The following is a 14,973-nucleotide window of genomic DNA, read 5'->3' as shown; positions in this document are numbered from 1 at the left end:
GATATTTCTGGACTTTGGTGGGGATTTAATAAGATTTAGAGAGTTTCTTGGGATTGTTCTGTAATTTTGTGGGATTTTGAAAATTTTAAATAATTTGTGGGTTTTTTCCGGAATGTGTGGGATTTTTCTGTAAATATGTGGGGGCTTTTTTGAATGCTGTGCATTTGCTGGAATTTTGTGAGATTTTGAGAAGAATTGTGGAATTTGGAGGGATTTATCTTAGATTGTGTGGAAGTTTGTGGAGATTTTGTGGGATGTTTCTGGAATCTGGTACAGTTTTGAGAAGATTTAGGGAATTTGTTGGTATTTTTGTACAATTTTGTGGGGATTTTTCTATAATTTTATGGGATTTTGAGAAAATTTACATATTTTTTTTGGTTTTTTTCTTGAATTTTTGAGATTTCTTTGGAGTTTTCTGGAATTTTTCTGGAATTTTGTGGGATTTTTCTTGAATTTTGTGGGACTTTGAGAAGACTTGAAGGATTTAGTGGGATTTTTCTTAGAATTTGTGGAAATTTGTGGGGATTTTGTGGGATGTTTCTGGAATTTGCTAGGGTTTTGAGAAGATTTAGGGAATTTTGTGGGATTTTTTTTGAATATTGTGAATGTTTTCTGGAATTTTGTAGGATTTTGAGAACATTTGGGGCAATTTTTATGAATATTTTGATGAATAAAATAGAAAAAAATTGAGTAAAACTGCTGAAATTATGGTAAACAAAGGTGAAAAGCAAAACCATCCCAAGGGACCTGAACTCCGTGCTAAATCCACATGGTTTGGCCCAACATCAGCCAAATGGGGTTAAAATCGCCCCAAGGGGTCCAAAATGCAACCAAAAGGGCATAAAAATGCCCAAACTGGTGTAAAACCCACTCCAAAGGGCCTAAAATCACCCTTGAATCTCCCAAATGGTGCAAGATCCACCCTGAAAGTCGCTGGTTTTGCCTCAAATCACCCAAAGGGCCCCAACATCCCCCAACCTGGCCTGAAACGCCCAAAAGGGACCTGAAATCACCCGAAAAGGGCTCGGTTCGACCAGCACCGGGACTGGGAGCGAGACCGAGATCGAGACTGAGACCGAGAATGAGACCGAGAGCGGGCCTGAGACTGGGACTGAATCCGGCACCGGCACCGAGACCGGCACCGCTCCGGGACCGGGACTGAGACCGGGACCGGGACTGAGACCGGGACCGGCACTGCTCTGAGATTGAGATCGACACCGGGACCGGAATCAGCTCCGGGAGTGCCCCGGGACTGCTCCAAGACTGAGACCGAGGCCAGCACAGGGACTGGGATCAACACCAGGAGCGCTCCGAGACCGAGACTGAGACCAGAACCGGGATCAGCACTGGGATCACTCCTGGAGCAGCACTGGGATCAGCACCAGGATCACTCCAGGAGCAGCACTGGGATCAGCACCGGGATCACTCCAGGACCAGCACTGGGATCAGCACCAGGATCACTCCAGGACCAGCACTGACACTGGGACGGGAACTGCTCCGAGGCCAAGACTGAGACCAGGACTGAAACCAGCACTGGCACCGGCACTGAGACTGGCACCGCTCCGGGACCGAGACTGAGACCAGGACTGAGAGTGAGATGGAGACAAAGACTGGGACTGGGAGCACTCTGGGACCGACACTGGGACCACCACAGCTTCGGGACAGAGATCGACACCGGGACTGGAATCAGCTCTGGGATCGCTCCGGGACCACCGCGTTCACTCTGGGCAGTTTTGGCCATGCCTCCGGGCGAGACTAGGAAGGGGTGGGAGGGATTGGGAGAGAAATGGGAAGGAACTGTTAGGGAACTGGGAGGGAGCCCTGGGCAAGGCGGGACCGCCTCGGTTCGCATCGTTCTGGTGCAGCCATCCCGGTCCATGTGGTCCCGGTCCATGTGATCCCAATCTCTGGTGCTGATCCATACGGTCCCGGTCTGTGCAATCCCAGTCTGTGTGATCCCAGCCCATGGATCCCAGTCTGTGCAATCCCAGCCCATGGATCCCAGTCTGTGCAATCCCAGCCCATGGATCCCAGTCTGTGTGGTCCTGCATGGCACACACTCCAAGAGTCTGGAATTCCAGTTCCCAGCAAGGAAAAGATGTTCCTGCCCTTGAAGGCAAAGCTCTTGAGAAGGGGCCGAGAGCCAAGTGCAGCAAGATCTTACAGTGACATTTCCCTGCCAGCCCCCAGAACTTCACCCATGCTTGTAGCTCCTGGATTGGGAATTAAATCAGGGGAGGGTCTCTGGTGGGAGCTGCCCTGGGTGCAGGGAGATGCTGATGTCAGTGTTCAGGAACACACATAATCACAGATTGATTATATGCAGGTGCTTTATTGAAGCACGCGGGAACTAGGGGTATCAGCAACCCAAATCTAGCTCCATTGTCTTTGTCCAAAGTGCACATATTCATACAATTTCAGCTGTAGCAGTAATCACTGTAACAACCTTATCAACATTGCTTCATTAATATTGCTTGATTAGCTTTATCAATATTGCTTCATGAGAGTTAGCTCATCCTTGTACGAACATGTACGAATCTTATCTCTGGGTGGGTATCTTGGAATTCCCAAGTACCAGTTCCCGTTACCGTGAACATTTCAGCTTGCTAGACCATCCCCAATACCAGACATTCTTGTGGCCTACTTCTTCATGGTTTTAAGAAACATTTTCAGAAACATTTAACCCCATAATACCAAGGCTTTCACTGCTGTGGTGTCACAGACAGTGGAACACTGGGGCTGTCACTGCTGTGGTGTCACAGAGAGTGGAACACTGGGGCTGTCACTGCTGTGCTGTTACAGAGAGGGGAACACTGGGGCTGTCACTGCTGTGGTGTGTGATAGATTGACATTTAAGTAAAAAAGATAAACAGCTAAAGAAGTTAAGGTTGCTGGAGGCTGATGGGCGTTTTTTCTCCTGGCCGATAAGTGGTCATTTCCGAGAACTGACAGTAGTTTTGACCATTGAAATGTGATATCAACCTGTGAACATCACCCTTTAAAACTTGAGCTCGGGAATTTCTCTTTTTCTTTGGTTTCTGGCTTTTGAAGAGCTAACAGGGCTCTGGTTCATCCTCCTCCCCCCCAGGTCGGACAAGGCCACAGGGGGAGCGGGGCTGGCCAGAGTTCTGTGGTTCCCGGCAGGGGATAGAGACTGTGAAGTGACAGGAGCCCCTTCCCAGAGGGAAGTACTCCCATCTGTCCTACTGGTCTGGCCTTAATGTAAATCTTTGAGTTCATCAAAGGGTCATTGCTAAACAAAACCTTGGTTTTGCCTGCTGACATTGCTGGTCAGGCTGTGTCCCAGGAGATGCTCTTGATGGTTGCCTCTTTTCCTGGGCATGGCACTGGAGGAGGTTCAGGCCCAGGTGATGCCACTGAAGGAAATGTGCCCTCATCCCAGGGATGCTCAACACAGACTCCCCCAGCCCCTCAGTGCCCTGCCGCTGGTCACAGCAGCCCCTGCCTGGCTCCTGCCTGCCCACACCATGGTCAGCCCTGCCTGCTCCTGGACATGGAGCTCAGCCAGGGCTGGTGCTGTGTGGGCTTTGCTGGTGGTACCAGCCAGACACTGGGGTGAGAGCTCCATCTCTTTATTGGAACAGAAGAGCTGTGCTGGGCCCTGCCCTGGCAGGAGGGACCCACCTTCAGTCCAGGCCACAGAGCAGGGCGGGTCCCTTCAGGGACACAGGGCCTTGCTTTGGGTGGTGGCAGCATCTGCACAGCAGCAAGCTGGTAATGCAGCTGTGACAGGGACATCACGTATGGGCATGGAGATGTGAAATGTGTGATACACGTGTCCCTGAGGGAGGTGTTTGGCCTTTCCTGTGAAGCTGCAGAGGGGAACCTGTTGAGAGAGGAGATGGCTGAGGCCCCAGCTGCAGCTGGCACACAGGGACCCTCTTGCACACTGGGAGATTCTCACTGTGCTCAAAGTTTCCCTCTGAAGACTAAGAGGTGAATGTGGGTGGGCTTAGCAATTGGTCTGCAGGCCAAACAATTGAGTTAGCCAAAGAAGAAATTGAGAAAATACAAATTTATCCATAGCAAGGAAGAAAGCAAGGCCATTAGCATGGAAACCAATAAAAAGGGATATAAGGGGTATTTGCAGTTATGTAATACGTGCCTTAGAGGCAGCGTACGTGCCTTAATAATCTTTTGTAAACTCTTGCCAATTAATTGTTGATGCTAATTGCTTTGTACCAATAAAATATATTAAGCCATTGCTTTGCCCAATGAATATAATGAGCTGTTTTGATGTAACTAATGACTTAAGATCATGCTTTGTTAAGTGAATAAATGTTGACAATACTTTGTAATGAAGAAGAAGCCATTGCAGTCTCTGCACAAGTGTGTGTTGTGTGTCTCAAGTGACAGGTGAGAAATTCAAAAACGCCTTTGAAAAATCCTCAACTACTATGGAAATTGAGAAGAAACATTTGTCGACTACTTTCTAAAAAAAAAAAAAAAAATTCTAAATATTTCTAAAAACTTCTTACTTCTAAAAATGAAAAACAAAGATAACATGGTGCTCCATGCCTGGCTGCTGCTGGCAGAGCAAGAAGCTGATAATGCAGCTTTGGTGGGGACAACAGACACTGACTGGGAGATGCAGGAAGACAGGTGTAGTTCTCCCTGATTGAAGCCTTTGGCCTGTCTTGTGAAGCTGCAGAGCCATTCCTGTGGAGAGAAGAGGTCCCCAGCTGCCGATGACACACAGGGACCCTCCTGCACAGCAGGGCCCAGAGCTGCCAAGGCTCCCCAGCACGGCTGGAGCTGCTGGCACAGCTTGGCCCAGCTGGACAGCTGCCCCTCAAGGCCCTGGAGAGCAGGGGATGGCTCTGGGCAGGGTCCCTGCTGTCTGTTTTTCAAGGGCAATCTTATCACCACTCTTTCTCCTGCCCACCTTGCTTTGCCTCTGCCTGGAGCTCCTGGGACTGCTCTTGGCCATGATTAATAATCACTGCTTATTCTGTCAGCAAAGGGACATTGAGAAGTTGTCTCCAGCATGCACCATGATCTTCACAATGTGATTGACCAGGACTGCACGTCAGTCCATATCTCAATGCCAATCTGGACAGGAGTACAGATCAGAAGCGTTTTCATGGTGTGCTGGGCTCCCCATCCTGTTTAGGGAACGAGGCCCTGCAAGGAGGTCCTCAATGGCAGAGAAGCCACTGCCTGAGATGTAACCCCAGGTGCCTCCTGTGGCTCAGGGAGCGGCTGTGGCTGTAAATGTGTGTTTGTCTGCAGCACAGAGCCAGGGCTTAGCGAGGCCCTTGTTGTGCCTCGAGCACTGCTCGGCAGCCCCATCGGACCCCGGCCCTCAGCCCTTCCCTGTTGGGACTGACCTGGCCCAGCCCAGCCATGGGGCAGGGCCCGACAAGGGCGCGGTGGGTCCAGAGGCCCGGCCTGGCCCCGGTCCCCAAGGGATGGGCTCTGTCTGCCTGCACAGCCCACAGGCGAGGCCCGAGGCTCTGCAGGAAGCTTCCTGCCAGCTTTGCACAGCCTCCACCGAGAGTGTCCCTTTGCTGTGCTGAGAAGACTAACAAACCCCTCTAGTTTAACCCCACTGCACACCTCATGAGGGATCTCTGCAAATCTCAGGAGAGACCATATTCATTTGTGCCTCACGAGGGATCTCTGCAAACCTTGGCAGGGACCCCAAAAATATCCCTTGTTCTTCACAGAAAATCTGTGCACACCTTTTCAGAGACCCCAAAATAACCTCATGTGCCTCACAAAAGAATCCGGCCCCTGACCCACTTTAGGAAGGACTCGGCTCCTCTCCAGGCCTTGATGGCAACCACTAAACCACCACGTAAATCACGAGGAACTCAAGCCCCCTGCCAGTCTTACAGGGTTCTCCAGTCACCTGTAGCCATAGAAGTGATCCCAATTCCCCTAAGAATTTCAAGAGGAAACCTCAGCCACATGCACCACTTACAAAAGACCCAAACCCGTGCCTGTCTTACTGGAAAACACAACACCCTGCCCGTGCCTCACAATGGACCCCAATCATCTGGCAGCCTTACAGGGGTCCCCCATCACCTGCATGCCATAGAAAAGCCAGGTGTGCCATTAACTCTAGCCAGCAGCTTGTTCCATGACAGAAACCTCTCCAATGCCTTTCTGGGAATTGGGAACACGTGTTGTGGTGCCAGCTGCATCTGTGGGAGCCATGGGCAGTGTGAGTCTGTGCTGTGCTCCACTGCTGAGCTGGCAGCACGGTGGATATGGCCAGGATATTCCGTTTCCCCCAGGTCTGGAGCCTGCAGGTACCTTGCTGCCCCCAGGCACGGGCTGTGCTGCCCAACAAAGCCCAGAAGGCCGAGAGGAGAGCCTGAGGGCAGCAGGAAGAAGCCCCTGCTCTAGAACTGAGGGAGTTCTTCCAGAAAACAAGATGGTGAATTTAAGTGATTTCCACTGTGCTCAAAGTTTGCCTCTGAAGACTAGGAGGTGAGCTTGTCAGTAATCCCAGAAAATATCTGGAAAAATATTTTATGCAATTTTTTTTTTTAACTAGATCCAAATCTCCAGTGGGAAAAGAGCCTCCCCAGTATGCTGGGTGTCTTGGGGTGTCTCAGTTCTTCCGAGAGTAAACATTACCAATTAAACTAAATTCCATGTTTTATTGAAGAAATGGAAAAAATGTTCCAGAATTCTAAAACTACTTTGAAAAACATTTTACTACTCTCTAAAAAAAGAAAAGAAACATTTGAGGACTTCTTTCTACCAAGAAAAAATTTTAAATATTTCTAATAATTTCTAATTTCTAAAAATGGAAAACAAAGATATTCCCCGTGCTCAGCTGCTTCCTGCCCATCCAAGGCTGTGGCCAGCCAAGCAGCTGTGCCAGTGCTGGTGGTACCAGCCAGACCCCAGAGCAGAAGCCCAAAGGTTTTGTTCAAGCCCTTCCCTGGCAGGAGGGGCCCACATTTGGGCCTGGCCAGGCACCAGGGCCAGCACCTTCAGGGACAGAGGGTCCTGTTCTGGGTGGTGGCGGCACAGCAATAAGCTGATAATACAGCTGTGGTGGGGACAACAGACACTGGCTTGGAGATGGAGGAAGACAGGTGTAGTTCTCCCTGATTGAAGCCTTTGGCCAATCTTCTGAAGCTGCAGAGGTGCTCCTGTTGAGAGAGGAGGTGGCTGAGGCCCCCAGCTGCCCCTGGCACACAGGGACCCTCCTGCACAGCAGGGCCCAGAGCTGCCAAGGCTCCCCAGCACGGCTGGAGCTGCTGGCACAGCTTGGCCCAGCTGGACAGCTGCCCCTCAAGGCCCTGGAGAGCAGGGGATGGCTCTGGGCAGGGTCCCTGGCCAGGAGCGGGCCCCAGAGCACCTCTGCCTTTCAAGGGCAATCTCGTCCCCGCTCTTTCTCCTGCCCACCTTGCTTTGCCTCTGCCCGCTGCTCCTGGGGCTGCTCTTGGCCAGGCAGCCTCAGTGGAGCCAGCACTGGCTGCAGCCCCAGCGGGCTCCCCAGGACAAGGCCCAGCAATTAAGAGGCCAATGAAAGCCCTGGGCAGCAGCAGAACTCTCAGCAGAGTTATTTGGGCAACCAAGGACTAGCCACAAGTCCACAGCAGCCTCACTGCAAATGTTTCTATTCTACAAAAGACTTTCAAAAGAAGCTGTTTGAAGGAAAGATGAATTAAATACTCACCGTTTTGTCTTCCAGACATACCAGATTCCAACACTGCATAAAATGAAGACAAGCACCAAACAAAACAGGCCTGACATTAATTCTAGCCAACAGCGTGTTCCTTGACAGAAACCTCTTCCGATGCCCTTCTGGGAATTTGGAACACGTGTTGTGGTGCTGGCTGCATCTGTGGGAGAATTGGGCAGCGTGAGCCCGTGCTGTGCTGCTGAGCTGGCAGCATGGTGGGTATGTCCAGGATATTCCCTGTTTCCCCCAGAGCTGGGGCCTGCAGGCACCTTTCCACCCCTTGGCACAGGCTGTGCCACCCAACAAAGCCCAGAAAGCTGAGAGGAGAACCTGGGGACAATACAGCACTGCTTGGGCAGTGGCTCCTTCCAGGGACATGGGCCAAACCCATCCCTGAGCAGCCACTGCCACCCCTGACCCTCCCTGCTCCGTGACAGCTCCCCCAGCCCAAGGGGACAGAGCCAGGCCCTGTCAGGGGCCAGTGCAGCCCCTGCCCAGTTGGGAGCCAGGGCTGGCTGTGGCCCTGGGCTCGTGGCAGGGCTCCCGCTCGCGGCTGACCCTGTGCCTTGAGCCTCTGGATGCTTAGGGCCAGCTCTGGGAGCAGCTGCAGTGGGATGGACATTGGTGCACGAGTCCCATTTCCCAGGGGCTGGGAATGAGCTCCAGAGGCCTGGAAGCCGAGGCGCCTCCAGCTTTGGCTGCTGCTGGGCCATGCAAGGAGAGGCCCTGTGGGAAGAGCTGCTGGCACACAGCCCCACCGAGGGCTGAGCCCAGCACAGCAATTGCCTCCTGTGCCTGGGCCCGTGCCTGCAATTGCCTCCCTTCCTTCAGGAAATGCTGCCTTCCATAGAGTCTCTCTGTCCATCCCTTGAGAAAGGAAGAGGCACAGCTGGATCAGATGGAGCCATTACATAGCAGGGAAGTGGCCTCTTCAGGAGGCAGTGCTTGTCAAAGACATGGAAGAGGATCAGGAAAAGGCCCAGGCTCTCTCTTGTCCAAACCACCACCTCTCCTGATCTGCTCAGAGACCAGGAAGTTACAGAGGATCTCAAGGTGTGCATGGTCCATGTTGCAGTTTGGGCAGCCTGCCTGCTGATGCCAAATGCCTTCCTGCAGAGGCTGGGGAGAAACTGCATCCAGGCCAGGCTGCGAAACATCACTGCAGGGCTTGAAAGCAGCAGCAGGGCAGCGAGGCTGCCATGGATCCCTTCCCATGGTGCCAGGCATAGCATGTCCAGAGAAAGCCACCGGCTGCTGAGTCTCAGGAAAGGCTGAGGGAAATGCACCCACCATGCTCTTTGAGCAGTTCCTTCTCTATTTCTTTCAGGATGTGGTGTGACTCAAGTGATTCTTTCTGTCCTGTGGCTTTGTTCTTCCCTCTTGGAGGACCTTAACAAAAAATAGTTCAATTTCCCAGGAATGGATGCCAGAAAAGCAATGCTCAGCCTGTGGGTACGGCAGGAACACACCACTCACCCCTGCGATGGGAACTGGGCTTGCGGGCAGTAATCAGTAAAGGAGCTGGGAAAGTCCTCCCTGCAGACACACCTGTAACTCAACAGCCACAGAAGCTTCTGTCACCTGGTTCCTACCAGGTTGTCAATGATTATTCCTTGTTGGGACACTGAGAACATACCTGCAGGAGGATCCAAGGGCTTCAAAACTTTATGCAGCCAATTTAATGAAGAAGCCATCCCAGGAAACTCATCTGGAATGGAGCACAGATGAGAACCTTTTTCAGGTGTGCTGGGATCCCCTTCTGCCTTAGGGAACTGGGCACTGCAAGGGGGTTGGGTAAGGCCATGGGAGCCAGATGTCAGTGGACATGGAGAAAGCTGTAGAGGGGCCTGGGGAGCTCTGGGCTGGCTCCTGGTCACTCTCAACACTCTTTCCATGCCCTGTGCAGCATCCCTGAAGGGTGGGCACTCCCCAGCAGCAGAGATGGCAGCTCAAGCCTCAGCAGGGCTCAGGCCCAGAGGCACAGCAATTACCTCCTGGGACTGTGCCTGGCATGGCCTCCCTTCCTGCAGCAGAGGCTGCCCATGAGCCACTGCTTCCTCCAGGAAACGCTGCCTTCAGCACAGCCTCTCCATCCACTTCTGCAGAAAGGGACAGCTGGATCAGATGGCAGCATTCCCCACTGGGCGAGGTGGCATCTTCAGGAGGCAATGCTTGTCAAAGACTTGGTTAAGGACCAGGATATCATATAAACTTCTGGGATTGGCCAGAGCCCTCCCTTCTCCAAACAGCTGCCATTTCTGGTCTACCCAGAAACCAGGGAATCCTACAAGATCTCATTGTGGGCATGGCCTGGGCTGCAGTTTGGGCTCCCTGTCAGCTGATGCCAAATGCCTTCCTGCAGAGGCTGGGGAGAAGCTGCAGCCAGGCCAAGCTGGGAAACAGCCCTGCTGTGTTGGGCACTGCATGTCCAGAGGTGCAGAGAAAGCCCCCAGCTGCTGAGTCTCAGGAGAAGGCTGAGGGACATGGACCCACCTTGTCCTTCCTGCAGAATTTTCTTCAGCATTTGCCTCATGGGTTTGGATGGCTCATAGGGTTTCATAACTCCTGTAGCTTTGGTATTTCCTCTTGGAGGACCTTAGAGGAAAAGAATTCCATTTCAAAGGAATGGATCCCAGAAAAGCAATGCTCAGCCTGTGGGGTCAGGAGGGACACACCACTCACCCCTGTGATGGGAGCTGGGCTTGTGTGCAGTAACCAACCCAGGAGCTGGGAGAGTCCTCCCTGCAGACACACCTGTAACTCAACAGCCACAGAAGCTTCTCTCATCTCTGCTGCACAGGCAGCACTGAGCCGCAGGAGCAGTGAGGGGATAGCGCAGGGAGAGGGCACACACGTGCACAGCTCTGTCCTGGCACCTGCAGCGATGCCGCCCTGGCTGAACTTTGGGCTCTGAGCTGGCAGCTCTCCCAGGGGGAAAGGCCTTCACCTACCCTCAGAATCTTCCAGAGCCTCAGTCCTGGGTGTGGGTTGGGAAGCCAGATCACCTTCAGCAAGAGGTTTGGCTGTAAAGAAAGGCAGGGCAGAAGAACTCCCGTGGATCTGTAGGAGATCCTCAGGCTCCCTGGGGCCAGCAAAGGAGCCACACAAGGCACAGCCCCGGGTCACAGCCTTGGGCCCGGCCCCTTCCCTCTCTGCTCTTCTCCGTGGCTGCACAGAGCACACAGGAAAGGAGACACTGGCATTGCACACAGGAAGACGACTGACAGCTAAATGCTTTTTCCTCCAACTGGCAGTGGCCTGTGGGATCCCTCAGGGCTCTAGAAGGGAGCAGGGTGAGGTTTCCAGAACCCATCAAGCCTGAGATTATGGTAAGAGATATGGCACATGAGTGAGCTCTTGCCACCTTGTCATTGCTTGTTCTGTCAGTAAAGGGAATAGAAGAACTTGCCTCCAGCATTCTCCAAGATATTCAAAGTATCATTCAGTAGCACTTCCAAATAATTGAGGTTGTGTTCCAAATCTAGAAGGGAGCACAGAGCAGAACTGTTTCCATGGTGTGCTGAGATCCCCTTCTACCTTAGGGAACGGGGCAGTGCAAGGGAGTCGCGCTAAGGCTGTGGGTGCCAGATGTCAGTGGACATGGCCACAGCTGCAGAGGGGCCTGGGGGCTCTGGGCTGGCTCCTGGTCACTCTCCACCCTCTTTGCAGGCCCTCTGCAGCATCCCTGGGAGAGGTGGCTGGAGCAGCCCAGGCCCCACTGGGGCCCTCTCTCTGCCACAGCTGAAAGAATTGTAAAAGCAATGGGGAAAAACTACAGCAGGCAGTGCCACAACTGTCCCTCAGGCCCTCCCTCCCTCCTGCCCACGTTCTGCTGGGACAGCTCTCCCATCCCATAGGGACAGAGCCAGGCTCTTTCAGGATACAGTGGAGCCTTGCCCTCCCCCACTGTCTATTCCCCACCATGGGCACTCCTTTGCAGCTGCTGCCAGGTTTTGGGACCTGTCTCCCATGGAGGGACCCCAGCAGGACTGCTCGGTAGCAAAGTGCCCTGAGCCTGCTGGGGATAATTCCACTGGGCTGTGCTGGTCTTGTCCGGGCTGTGTCCACACTGCCAAGCAGCAGAGATCGCAGCTCAAGCCTCAGCAGGGCTCAGGCCCAGAGGCACAGCAATTACCTCCTGGGACTGTGACTGTGCCTGGCATGGCCTCCCTTCCTGCAGCAGAGGCTGCCCATGAGCCACTGCTTCCTCTGGGAAACGCTGCCTTCAGCACAGCCTCTCCATCCACTTCTGGAGAAAGGGACAGCTGGATCAGATGGCAGCATTCCCCACCGGGCGAGGTGTAGAAGTAAGTCCCGGCACTCGGAAGATACCGGAATGTAACGGAAAGATAGTAACCCCCCCTCCTCTTTAGTATGGTAATGTCCTCTGCAATTAGCCAATAGCACCTAGCTGTGATGAAAGCAGATGGGAGTAACACAGTGAAGCTAGGTTATAAAATGTCAAATTCTCCAGCCATAAACGCCATTTGCCATCCATCACATTGGTGTCTGTGGGTAATGGACCGAGTGGCCAGGGGAGGCCACCGTGCTGTTCCTTGAACCAGGGTGTCTGCCTTGCTTAAAAGGCAACAGGGAGGTGGCATCTTCAGGAGGCAATGTTTTTCAAAGGAAATCATATAAACATTTGGCATTGGCCAGGGCCCTCCTTTCTCCAAACAAACACCATTTCTGGTCCACCCTGAGACTGGGAAAGTGCAGAAGATCTCAGGGTGGGCATGGCCCGTGGTGCAGTTTGGGCTCCCTGTCAGCTGATGCCAGATGCCTTCCTGCAGAGGCTGGGGAGAAGCTGCAGCCAGGTAAGGCTAAGAAACAGCCCTGCAGGGCATGAAAGCAGCAGCAGGGCAGTGAGGCTGACATGGATCCCTTCCTGCTGTGTTGGGTACTGCATGTCCAGATGTGCAGAGAAAGTCTCCAGCTGCTGAGTCTCAGGAGAAGGCTGAGGGACATGGACCAACTTTGCGCTCCCTGCAGCATTTCCTTCAGCATTTTCCTCATGGGTTTGGATGGCTCATGGGGTTTCATAACTCCTGTAGCTTTGTTCCTCCTCCTCAGAGGACCATGACAGGAAGTAGATCCATTTCCCAGGAATGGATCCCAGAAAAGCAGTGCTCAGCCTGTGGGGTCAGCAGGGACACACCACTCACCCCTGTGATGGGAGCTGAGCTTGTGTGCAGTAACCAACCCAGGAGCTGGGAGAGTCCTCCCTGCAGACACACCTGTAACTCAACAGCCACAGAAGCTTCTCTCATCACTGCCAGCTGGACAACTTTAAGGTTCTGAGCTGGCAGCTTTCCCATGGGGAAAGGCCTTGACCTACCCTCACCATCTCCCAAGGGCTGAGTCCTGGACATGGGTTGGGAAGCTGGATCGCCTTCATCAATAGGTTCAGCTGCAAGGAAAGGCAGGACAGAACAGGTCCTGGACAGTGCTCATGATTCTCTTTCAGGCTGGAGTGACAGTGAGTGCACCTGGCTGATTGCTGCCCTCCAAGGCACTCCCTCATCTCTGCCTTCCACCCAGGAGCAGGGGCAGGGAGACCACCTGCCATCAGTTGCCCCACACCAGGATAGAAGAAGCTTCTTGAATGGCAGTCAGGGGAGAAAGGACACCCTGGAACTGCCATCAGCTCTGAACTGAGTCCCAGGCAGGGCCAGGGCTTGGCAGCGGCAGCTCAGGCTCCCTGGGGCTGGCAAAGGAGCCACACAAGGCACAGTCCCAGGGCACAGCCCTGGGCCCGGCCCCTTCCCTCTCTGCTCTTCTCCATGGCTGCACAGAGCACACAGAAGGTGACACTGGCATTGCACATGGGAAGAAGATTGACAGCTAAATGCTCCTTCCTCCCACTGACAGCAGTGTCATGCACTCACTCAGGGCTCCAGAAGAGAGCAGGGCAACTTTTCCAGAATCCGTCAAGCCTGAGATTATGTTAAGAGATATGGCACACAAGGAAGCTCTTGCCACACTGACACCCATTATTCTCTCAGGAAAGGCACATTGAGAACTTGCCTCCAGCATTCTCCAAGCGTTTCAAGCCTTTATCCAAGAGGGCATCCAGATAATGCAAGTTACGATCCCAATCTAGAAGGGAGCACAGATCAGGACCATTACCAGGGTAAGCTGGGATCCCCTTCTGTTTTAGGGAACTGGGAACTGCAAGGGGTTTGGGTAAGGCTGTGGGAGCCAGATGTCAATGGACATGGCCAAAGCTGCAGAGAGGCCTGGAGAGCACTGGGCTGGCTCTGGTCACTCTCCATCCTCTTTGCAGGCCCTGTGCAACATCTCTGGAGGGGCAGTGGGACCATCCCTGGGCCCCTGGGGCCTCTCTCCCTCCCACAGAGGAAACCCCCCTAAAGCCCTGGGGAAAACCATCCCCAACGCTTCCCAGGGAGAAGGGAGCACTGTCCCTGGAAAGGGGACCGAGGCTGCCAGCTCACCTGCTCGCCCTGCTCGCCATGGAGCAGCCTGGGCAGCCCTGTCAGGCAGGGCCACTGCCAGGAGGAGCAGGAAGAGGAGGCGCAGAGCAAAGGCCATGGTGCCTTGCCCACTGCCAGTCCTGCAGCTCTTGCTGCCACCACTGTCCTGACACCGCTGTCCCAATGTCAGCACCGCTGCTGCCGCCGCTGCTGCTGCCACAACAGTCGTGGTCAAGGACTGACTGCTCGGTCCTTGTGGTGCTGTGCAACCACGGGGCTCTGGGACCTCTGTGACCTCAGAGCCTGCTGTCACCTCAGCCTGCTGTCACCCCAGAGACTGCTGTGACCTCATGGCCTTGGCTGTACCCCCTGAGTTACTCCCATCTGTACTCCAATCTGTACTGGACTGATTGTAAATTTTTGACTTCATCAAAGGGTCATTGATAAACAAAACTTTGGTTTTTGCCTGCTGACATTGCTGGCCAGGCAGTGTCCCAGGAGATGCTCTTGATGGTTGCCTCTTTTCCTGGGCATGGCACTGGAGGAGGTTCAGGCCCAGGTGATGCCACTGAAGGAAATGTGCCCTCATCCCAGGGATGCTCAACACAGACTCCCCCAGCCCCTCAGTGCCCTGCCGCTGGTCACAGCGGCCCCTGCCTGGCTCCTGCCTGCCCACACCATGGTCAGCCCTGCCTGCTCCTGGACATGGAGCTCAGCCAGGGCTGGTGCTGTGTGGGCTTTGCTGGTGGTACCAGCCAGACACTGGGGTGAGAGCTCCATCTCTTTATTGGAACAGAAGAGCTGTGCCGGGCCCTGCCCTGGCAGGAGGGACCCACCTTCAGTCCAGGCCACAGAGCAGGGCGGGTCCCT

At 53.7% G+C, this 14,973-nt stretch overlaps 1 pseudogene; it reads right to left on the bottom strand.

Annotated features, from left to right (window-relative positions):
• Nucleotides 1–14,973, bottom strand: part of LOC131586342 (uncharacterized) — a 448,419-nt pseudogene that overhangs the window by 406,909 nt on the left and 26,537 nt on the right.

The sequence above is a fragment of the Poecile atricapillus genome, chromosome 19 (assembly GCF_030490865.1).
Source record: "Poecile atricapillus isolate bPoeAtr1 chromosome 19, bPoeAtr1.hap1, whole genome shotgun sequence".
Classification (NCBI taxonomy): Eukaryota; Metazoa; Chordata; class Aves; order Passeriformes; family Paridae; genus Poecile; species Poecile atricapillus.
Note: the sequence above shows the minus strand (reverse complement) of the source record. Positions and strands in the feature narration are given on the sequence as shown.